This window comes from Lolium perenne, chromosome 5, assembly GCF_019359855.2.
Source record: "Lolium perenne isolate Kyuss_39 chromosome 5, Kyuss_2.0, whole genome shotgun sequence".
Taxonomy (NCBI): Eukaryota; Viridiplantae; Streptophyta; class Magnoliopsida; order Poales; family Poaceae; genus Lolium; species Lolium perenne.
This window is the reverse complement of record NC_067248.2, coordinates 9,181,785-9,192,049: the sequence shown is the minus strand read 5'-3', so window position 1 is coordinate 9,192,049 and position 10,265 is coordinate 9,181,785. Positions and strand designations below refer to the sequence as shown.

The following is a 10,265-nucleotide window of genomic DNA, read 5'->3' as shown; positions in this document are numbered from 1 at the left end:
TATCAATCTATCATATATGTGTTGTTTAAGATCTTGCATGCTCTCCGTTGCTAGTAGAGGCTCTGGCCAAGTTGATACTTGTAACTCCAAGAGGGATTATTTATGCTCGATAGTGGGTTCATGCCTCCATTTAATCTGCGACAGTGACAGAAAGTTCTAAGGTTGCGGATGTGCTGTTGCCACTAGGGATAAAACATCAATGCTTTGTCTAAGGATATTTGTGTTGATTATATTATGCACCATACTTAATGCAATTGTCTGTTGTTTGCAACTTAATACTGGAAGGGGTGCGGATGCTAACCTGAAGGTGGACTTTTTAGGCATAGATGCATGCTGGATAGCGGTCTATGTACTTTGTCGTAATGCCCAATTGAATTTTACACTACTCATCATGATATGTATGTGCATTGTTATGCCCTCTTTATTTGTCATTTGCCCAACTGTAATTTGTTCACCCAACATGCTTTATCTTATTTTAGAGACACCACTAGTGAACTGTGGACCTCGGTCCATTCTTTTACATCGAATACAATCTACTGCAATACTTGTTCTACTGTTCTTCGCAAACATCATCTTCCACACCATACATTTAATCCTTTGTTACAGCAAGACGGTGAGATTGACAACCTCACTGTTACTTTGGGGCAAAGTACTTTGATTGTGTTGTGCAGGTTCCACGTTGGCGCCGGAATCCCTGGTGTTGCGCCGCACTACACTCCGCCACCAACATCCTTCACGTGCTTCTTGACTCCTACTGGTTCGATAACCTTGGTTTCTTACTGAGGGAAAACTTGCTGCTGTACGCATCACACCTTCCTCTCGGGGTTCCCAACGGACGCGTGCTGTACGCGTATCACCCACTAAAGCCCATCAGACTACTGACATTGGCAGCTCGGCGAGGGGAAGAAGCAAGTCAGTTGGTGGTAAGAAGAAGGATAAGCATGCCACCCAAGAGGATGATGAAATCGTGCCAGACTTCAATATAGCGGATGCACATCGTGGTGACTGGCAGGATGTGAGGATGGTGAATCCGTATCGCTATGAGCAACGGACTTACACTGGTGGGGAGAAGTTCTTCTGGACCAAGACACAAGCAGCCCTATGGGATGGTTTCTATAATACTCGAGAGTGTATGAAGAATGGTGTTGTTGTGATGCCCAAGGCCATCAATCCTGAAGATCTTGCCTTGCATGAAGCCACAAAGTACCGCTTTGTGGTTGAAACCTTGAAGGGTATAGGACTATATGACCTTGTGTGCCTGAAGCCCGATGATGAACAAGAAGATGCCACCTATTGTCCCCTTCTAGTCCATCAATTCCATTGCACCGTATTCTTCCATGATGATGAGGACCGCACCATGACTTGGATGACTGGAAGGGAGAAGTACTCCTGCACCTACACTCAGTTCTGTGCGGCCATGGGTTTTGGTGGTGGCCGTGCTCAAGGGTACATGATTCATACTCGGCCTAAGCTCACTAGAGGTGACATCTCCTTTTGCTATCCCACTAACCCCACAGCTGGGCCTCCCACTATCTCTGGGATGTACTACTCATATCTTGTCCTTGCCAAGATGTTTCGTGAGAGTCTCATCAGCAAGTCAGGCGATACTAGTGAAGTCAGGAACTACCACCTGAATCTGATGTACTATTGCCACCCTACCAGGATAAGGAAAATTGATGGTTGTGATCTTATTCACTGTGAACTGAAGCGTGCAGTTATGGACCACATGACTCCCAACTATGCTCAGTATGTTCAGCGGCTCATCAACCACATAGTTCCTCCTCCTCTCAACACTCTTGATGAAAGAGTCATCATGGAACCATTCAAGTTCCCTACTCAGGACGATCGCCCGGAAGTCCCTTCCATGATGCCCTCCAATGAGCACCGTTCCAAGGAACACCATGATCCTGCAGCAAGCTCCAGCTACTCTCGGCGCCCTCACCGTGGTGCCGCTCGCTTCTTCTCCAGCATGTGGCAAATGTGCAAGAATACCAATGATGTTCCACATCAAAGTCTTGCTTTGAACCAGGAGACACGGAGGAGACAGAATGAGTTCATGACTGCACGGAATGCTCCTGTTCCTCCTTCTGGCCCTGAGATGGAGCCTGTGGTTGCACCTGCTTGGGAGATTCCTCCCATTACTGATGAGATGTTCCAGAACTTCGACCTATCCATGTATGCTCATGGTGGCCCTCCTCCTCGGATTGCTCGTGCTCCTACTCCTACTGATGATGATGGTGATGAGGATGAAGGTGATGCGGCTGCGCGCGATGATGGCGAGAGCTCCTACTCCACCGGGCATGAGTTCTATTGATGGGTGCGATAGCATCTCTCCTCTTTTCTTCGCCTTTTTGGTGTTCCGATACCAAAGGGGGAGAAGAGAGTAGAGTCTAGGACCACGGGGTTCTTTGATTGTCACAAGCCATGGGTGTTGCTTTATTTGAATCTTATATGGCTTGTGCTTATTTGCTTTGATTTCTCAAGAACCATTTGCTACTTTGAACAATTTGTGTATGGACGTGTATGGACGACTATTTCTATGCTTAATCACTCTATTAGGATAATCATGCTTTATGCTTATATATCTTGATATACTTGTCTATACCATGCTTGTTTCCTAAAGATATTGGGGGACCTTCTCATATTTCACAAATGGTGCACTTTGCATTCAAACGCAAATTCTCCAAGTGCACACATTATGGGGGAGCTGTCGTAATATCTTATATGGAATCAAAGTTTAGAGCTTATCACAATATCTATATGTGACTCTAGCTCAGTTTGTCATCGTATACCAAAAAGGGGGAGATTGTAAGGGTATTTTACCCTTGTCCATTATTTTGGTAACAATGAGACCGTGCTAGAGTATTTGGCCTAATACATTTATAAGGATAATCTCATGTATTAGGCAAAGAGGCATAAATGGTGTATCAAAGGAACAAGAAGGCTAAAGGAGACCCCCACTTCAACAACAATCAAAAAGGGGTCTACAGCAGAAATCCGGTTTGCCGCCCGGTCAGCCGGCCTCACAACCGGCCAGTCCGGCGAGCAGTCCGGTCAACCGGGCGCCAACCGGGCGCCAACCAGGCGCCAAATATGCGCCTAAGAGATCCGGTCTGCTGCCCGGTCTGCCGGCCTACAGACCGACGAGCCCGGCGTGCGGTCCGGTCGACCGGGCGCCAACCGGGCACCAACCGGAGGAGCTCCTGGACGTCGCAAAGTGTCTCCGGTCTGGGTCCGGTCTACCGTCCGGTCTGGACCGGCAGGTCCGGTCCCTGGTCCGGTCCGACCGGCCTCTGCACCGTGCAATCCGGTCTGTGGTCCGGTTGACCGGGTTTGTCGGGAGAAAAGCTGAGGTGGCAAGTGACCAACGGCCATATTTCGAAGAACACCATAAATAGCCTTTCTCCTACCTCTGAACAGTTAGGCACTACACTACAAGCTGTTCTTGAGCTCTCTCTCTCTCCTACTCCATTGCTAGAAGCACCAAAAGCCTCAGATCTCCTTCCTCCTCCACCCAAACTCAAATCCCTCTGGGGAATCGTTAGAGGAGGACCCGATCTACTGTTCTACCAAGCCAAATCTCATTCCTCCTTGTATTCATCGAGAAGCTTGCTTCCTAGGGTTCATTGGAAACCCTAGGTGGGCAAGAGGAGTCCGGAAGCATCCGGGCTGTGGATTTGCTCCGGGCAAGATTGCGAAGGTTTGGAGGCTACCTCAAAGTCTACCACAAGTGAGTGAGCTATTCCTTCGTGGGATAGGCTCCGGAGAATAGGGTGAGCCTTCGTGGCGTGGGGAATTCTTCGTGGGACCTCCACCCCTCCAAACGTGACGTACCTTCTTGCAAAAAAAGGGAACACGGGAATACATCCTCGTCTCCGCGTGCTATCGGTTATCTCTAACCGAACTCCTTACTTGTGATTTAACTGCCTGTGAGAGCCTTCGTACTCGAGTTAGTTGTATCCTTATATAGGTTGCTTCACCTAGTTTGCATTAGACTCATCTTTATATTTCGCAAAGCCTAATATTGCAAAGAAAGAATTAAAATCTGTAGAAACCTATTTAACCCCCCCTCTAAGTTTACCATCTCTATACTTTCAATGTACTTCGGTAGTCCCGTATATCAGTAGTATGCTCTAGTTTTTTTTTTTTTGGAGCGAATAGCTACATGTTTCTTGCCTCTTCAAACTGAGATCGGGCCTGCCACTGGTTGCTCTATTGGGCCCACGTCTTGCTTATGAGCCCTCGTCGGCCGGACCAGTGAGCCCAGTCACACTTTCTGTTAACCCAGTCACAGGCGTGAGACTGAGATGCCAGTTGTGTTTCTCCCGATTCGCGCGCGGCTTACCGCGCCGCCGCCTAGCTGGACTCTCGCCGGCTCGCCGCTGCCGCCTGGCCGACCTTTTGATCGAGTGATCAGCGCTACCGTGCCACCTCCGATATACTAGTAGGTCAGTACTGCCGGGCAGTAACTTCCCTTTATTCTTTTCCTAGTCATGGAAATCATCGGAGGGCTACGCCAGTAGAATTAATTAAGGGAAAATTGATTTTTTACCCAAAAGTTCATCAATCTTGGACCATCTACCCAAAGTTGATTGAAAATTGGCAAAATATCCCATCAGGGATCTGAAAGCAAAACATAATTATGTGAGGGCTCTAGTTAGAGCTGATCAATAAACGTATCGATGGGTTAACCATTGCCGCCGGCCCGGCGCGCCCTTCCTGTATGGCCCAGGTGGTGCACCACGTGAGATGGCAATTAGAGTGCCCTTGCTCTAACTACACTGCGGTTTGTTCACCCAGAAAAAAGCAAGCACTTTGTACGTGCATATACCCTAATAAAAAAGAGTGAAATTGAGATGGATAGATGGACATAGAGATGGGCCCCGCCGGGCCGGCGGCAACAACGGTGGCAGCACGAGCGGACGGAGCTGATGAAGGGGCGGACGACGTTGTCACTCGGCAGACTCTGCAGCGTTGATCTGCCTCTCCGGGGGCGCCGGTTGGACAGATCTCGCGTATGTTTTAACTGCTTGCGATCTAATCTTTTTTTTTTTCACATGATCGAGCTGGGTTCTTTGCGATCTCCCATCGATAGGTTTATTGATCAGCTCTAATTAGGGCCTTATGTAATTATGTTTTTCTTTCAGATCCCTGATGGATATTTTCCCAATGTTCAATCAACTTTGGGTAGATAATCCAATTAAGGCTTCTTCTGGGTAAAAAACCAATTTTCCCATTAATTAATCAATGGCGTGCAAATTGTGCCATCGGTTTAACGAAGCAAGAGGATGCTATCTAGCCTCTGCACGTGCCTAGTTTGGGTCAATCTTGAATAGATTATTGCCTGCGCGTTCTACAGATTGGGGGACAAATAGTTCGATGGTCTCTTGTAATTTTCATACAAAATTACAAATGATGGTTTCGTTTCAGAATTCGATCATAAAAAACAGGCTTGCTGCTCTCAACTGGATATGAAGAAGAAATTCTCTGTAGTAATTTAGTAAATACTCCCCAAGGTTGAATTAATGTTACATCGCTTCTGCAATAACTCTGATAAAGGGGATTATTATTGCTCGCTGCTCTGTAGTATCATTTAACAATCCGTAATTTTCACTGGTTGGTATAAAATTCACATGCCAGCTTCATGAATAGAACAACTCCATGGCTACAAACTCAAAAGGGATACAAGTTCTTTTTTGTTCCTCTTAAGATTAATGAGGGAATTTCTAGTCTGATGCCTTTACCATCTGCAGTTGTTTGTAATATAGATCACGGTATCATGTATAGAACCATCTCTCGCTTCTCATCGTGTGTTTCTAAGAGTTCTGCGGTTTACGTGTTTTTCATTTTAAATATTTATGCATTACCTTACTGGATCCATGCAGGCGGCGGCGGCCTGTTTGATCAATGAAATGTCGGCACTAATGTCCATTAACCTTGGCCGCAAGTGTGTGCGAGGCAAAAACGATGGCAATGACAGGCTCAGCAGCCTTCCTGACGCGCTGTTGCACCACGTGATGTCCTTCCTGCCTATGGCGGAGGTTGTGCGCACGAGTATTCTCTCTGCCAGGTGGCGCAATCTCTGGGCCTCTACGCCATTCATTCACATTGACCGCCAGGAATTGCTGAATGAAATTGAGTGGACAGAGGAGGACACCGAGGACATGCATGAAAGTTTTGTGGACCATTTGCTGCTCTTGCGTGATGGGACTGTTTCCTTGGATGAGGCCCGGATCCTCATCAGCCGTGATGACAGAGGCAAGTCTTCTGCATGGATTCGCTATGCCATCAAGCACAATGCTCGTTTGCTTCATGTTTATGGAGCCCACAGACGTGTCCAATTGGATGGCATAGCGATCTGTCCTTCTCAGTATCGATCTCAAGAGAATAAGGCTCGAATCTGTCTATTTGGTCCATGGGTTCTTCACGCCGCTAAACTACAACTTTCCTATGCTCGAGCATTTAGAGCTGGAGCGATGTGTTATTGCCTGCACAAAGGCTGAGATCTCATCGAGGTCACTCAAGGTTCTGCATATGACTCATTGCTTTCATATATACAGTCTCCTGATTTGTGCCACCAACCTTACCCATATTTCTATCATTGATCCATGGTGTAACTCCGATCCTGTAGTAACCAGGGATTTGGCTTCTCTAGTAACAGCTTCGATTGCCCTATCTGGTTGCCACATTCATAACAGTGTAGAAAAAATAGTGGATCATCGTCTACTTGATGGACTTTCACATGCCACAAAATTGGAGTTGCATGCACCATCACCTGAGGTACGAATGGGGTTTTACTTTTCACATCCATACAAGATTAGGCAAATACTCATAGCGTGCCTAGTTAGTAGTTTTCTCGGCTTTAAATTAAGACACGATCTAGTTTTTGAACCGATTGTTTTCTCTCCAATATGTAATTTTTACTCGCCTAGTTAGTTGTTTTCACATGCCTCTGATATGGTGTGATTTTTCTCTCCTATATGTTGGCAAGCTAGCTTGGTCTCTTTCAAATCCTTAACATGATTGTGTTGCCTCATTTCTATTGCATATGAAGCTCGCATTCGAGAGAGGTTTGCAAACATGCCCGACGTTGAGTAACCTGACAAGTTTGGTGCTGGGTGATTGGTGCATGGCTGCTGACTTGTACCCTCTCTTCTACATTCTCCATCGCTCGCCCAATCTGAAGGAGCTATGTTTTAAGCTCAAGATGGTATCTATACTTACTCCTCCCTCCCAGTTGTGTATGTTTTGGTCATGGCATCAGTTTGCTACAGGAGCTGCATAACAATCAATCTAACCGATACTCCCGTATGGTTTGACACTTTGAAGGAGCAATGTAGAATATGCAAGAAGGCTGAATCTGCTTCATTGCCAGCAAGGAACACACAACCAGTCCGGGGCTATCCCTGTATCGAGAGAATCAAGATATACTGCAGCAAAGATGATCCGAGGGTCGGCACGCTAGTGCAGGCATTGCTACCGATCTTCATCCCAGATGGGAAAATCAGTATCGACGATCGCTAATCTATCCATGTGAATGAAGGCTTGTGCTCTTCCTGTTTATGCTAGGCTCTTGTTTTGGGACCTGTTTAGTTAGTGTCAGGTTTGTTGAGAGCCGTACTTCTTGTGTTTTCTAGACGGCGATGCTAACCAGAGAGGTGAAGAAGCTGATGTTGTGTATGCATGTGAGCGGGCTTTCCATATTAATCCTTTTTAGATCTCTAAACTAAGGCATTCTTGCGTACATTTTGTTTTGCATCTTGTGACACACAATTTTGTAGTATCATCCAAGACCTCTAAGACTTGCTTGTTAAGTCTGCCTGACCTCTAAGACGTACTTGTGTCACAGTCATTCGTTTTTCGTTAACGGGACATTTCTTCCAGACCACTCAGGCCTAATTGCAATTCTGTAACGGAAAACCCAGTTTCATCTATAATACAAAGTTGTTGTCCCAGTTGCTTGAAGAGAAAATGATGAACTTACCTAGATGGCATCACCAGCACGATCGAGTGAGACACCAGGAAAGTTGCTTCTCCTTGCTGCCTCTCCAGCCGCTGCGGCCAGCTGTCGCCGCATTTATCAAATTCTCGCACGCTGTTCCGCATTCGGACTACTACTAGGTCAGTGCGCCTCCAGCTCGTCTCTTTCTAGCTTGATAGTGATTAATTGTACAATACTAAAGGATATTTTTCTGAGGTGGCAGGTGAGATGAGGTGGCATGGTTGCATTGGCTAGAAGTATAGTTAGTGGGTGCTCCTATGTGGATAGCTTGCATGTTGAGAGAAATTAATGTTATCAAGCATGTTCATTAACTGTGAAGTTGTTTTCATTCGTAATCATGTTAGTTTATTTCAGCATTAGCCGCATTCATTGCCTCTTGGAACATTTGTTTCAGTCACACGACCAAAGCATCGATCAAGCTAAATCATATAAGAAGTAGTCCCTAGATTCGACAATTAGATGCCAAATATATTGTGAATACTTTTGTTTGGGGATGACAGTATCAGGAGGGTATATAGTTAAGTTGAAGTATCTCGATCTGTTGAATGGGCATACTGTTTATCCAAGAAGATATGTTTGGAAACTTAAAACACCACTAAAAATAAGGATTTTTATGTGATTATTGCACTGGAAAGTTATTCTTACAAAAGTGTCAGCCTCATTAAGAGGATTGATCGACCGAACAAGGCCCCCGATTTTCAGGGGCCCCCAAAATTCCTGCAGTTCAGTACTAGTTTCATCTGCTGTTAGCTCATGCGGCCCAAGGCTAAAAGGAAGCTCTCGGTTCCCAATCGATTTGTCTCCCGATGGTTTGGCTCCACGATCGTTTTCCGTTCGCCCAACCTGATTCGCTTCGTGCACTCGTGCCGGCGTGTCCGATCCTTGCCGGCAATACTGGTCCTTGGCCGATGTGCCCCCTCACCCCTTTGCCGTCGAGCCTGCCTGTGGTCGATCCGATCAGGTTCATCAGACATGACTCCCTTGAGGTTCACGCATCAAGGTCTCAAATCTCAAGAAATCATGGGAAGCTCGCTCATTGTTGCAAGCTTGCTGCCTGCAACTCGTGGACCTATCTGGTAAAGTAGTCATGTTAATTTATTTTGTTAATTTATTAATTTGTGAAAGATGGTAGATCATGAGAAGAACAAAGGGCCTATCTAGTGCTAACAAGAACTAAAGAAGAAGATAAGACACAGATTGTAAGCAGAAGCTCAGTCTCAAAAAAGGGTACTCTAGATAAATTTGTGGTGATAGAGTCGCAAATAAAAAATCAAACTCCATTTACTCATGTTGATTCAAGATTAATTATAAAGATATGATTGAAAATTCAATTTCAAGATATACCGACAAATGATGCTTTTGTAGAGCATGAGGTTAGCTATTATTTTAATGCTATATTTACTCTTTTAAAATGAATACTTGATATATTTCTGAACATTGGGCAGGATAGCACATTCTGAAGTTATATGATAAAGTAACACAAGATCTCGCTTTACTACTTGCTCAGTTTAAAAAATAAGGCCTCATTTTATAAGTCGCACCAGGGCCCTAAATCCTGGAGACGGGTCTGGTAATAAGTCATGTTGTTTCTGTGACAATGATGAAACAATACAACATTTGTTTATTGATTGTCCGCTCACAAGGATTGTTTGGCGGTTGTTCACATGTCTTTTGGAATATCGCCACCCAAAATTATCACTAATCTTTTAGTGAATTGGCTCTATGGTATACATATAAGAACCAAATTAGAGCTGGTGTATGTGCTCTCTTATGGGCAATGTGGCATGTCCTAAATGATTATATCTTTAACAAGACAAAAAAATGCTTTTTTTTACAGCTTATCCCTCTTGCTATCCATTGGACGCGTACGTGGTTATGTGTATAGCCGGAGAAGCACCGCCAGGACATGGATTTTGGGTGCAACTGTTTGAAGATGTTTGCTCGAGACTTATTCAGCCCGTGCGGCTGGTAGCTTGATCGCAAACTCACATCATGTTGATCCTTTGGCGGACATTTTGTTTATCGCTTTTTAGATGGTTGATACACATATCCACTTTGAGGGATCCGTGAATTTTAATAAAGGTTATAATAAGATGACTTGGAGACTTTTTCGAAGAAAATAATAAAGACCTATGCATCACTTTGATGCAGAGGCTGGGCTTCGCTTCCCCATTTCAAAAAATAAATATATTGTGAACATCTGAGGCAACAAACATAACCACTGTAGTCCAAAACCTGCGACACTACCAAATAGTTACAAAAT

At 45.1% G+C, this 10,265-nt stretch overlaps 1 pseudogene; it reads left to right on the top strand.

Moving 5' to 3' along the window:
* The first annotated feature begins 4,836 nt into the window (after positions 1-4,836).
* LOC127304584 (F-box/LRR-repeat protein At3g58900-like) lies at positions 4,837-7,726 on the top strand (annotated as a pseudogene).
* The last annotated feature ends 2,539 nt before the right edge of the window (positions 7,727-10,265 follow it).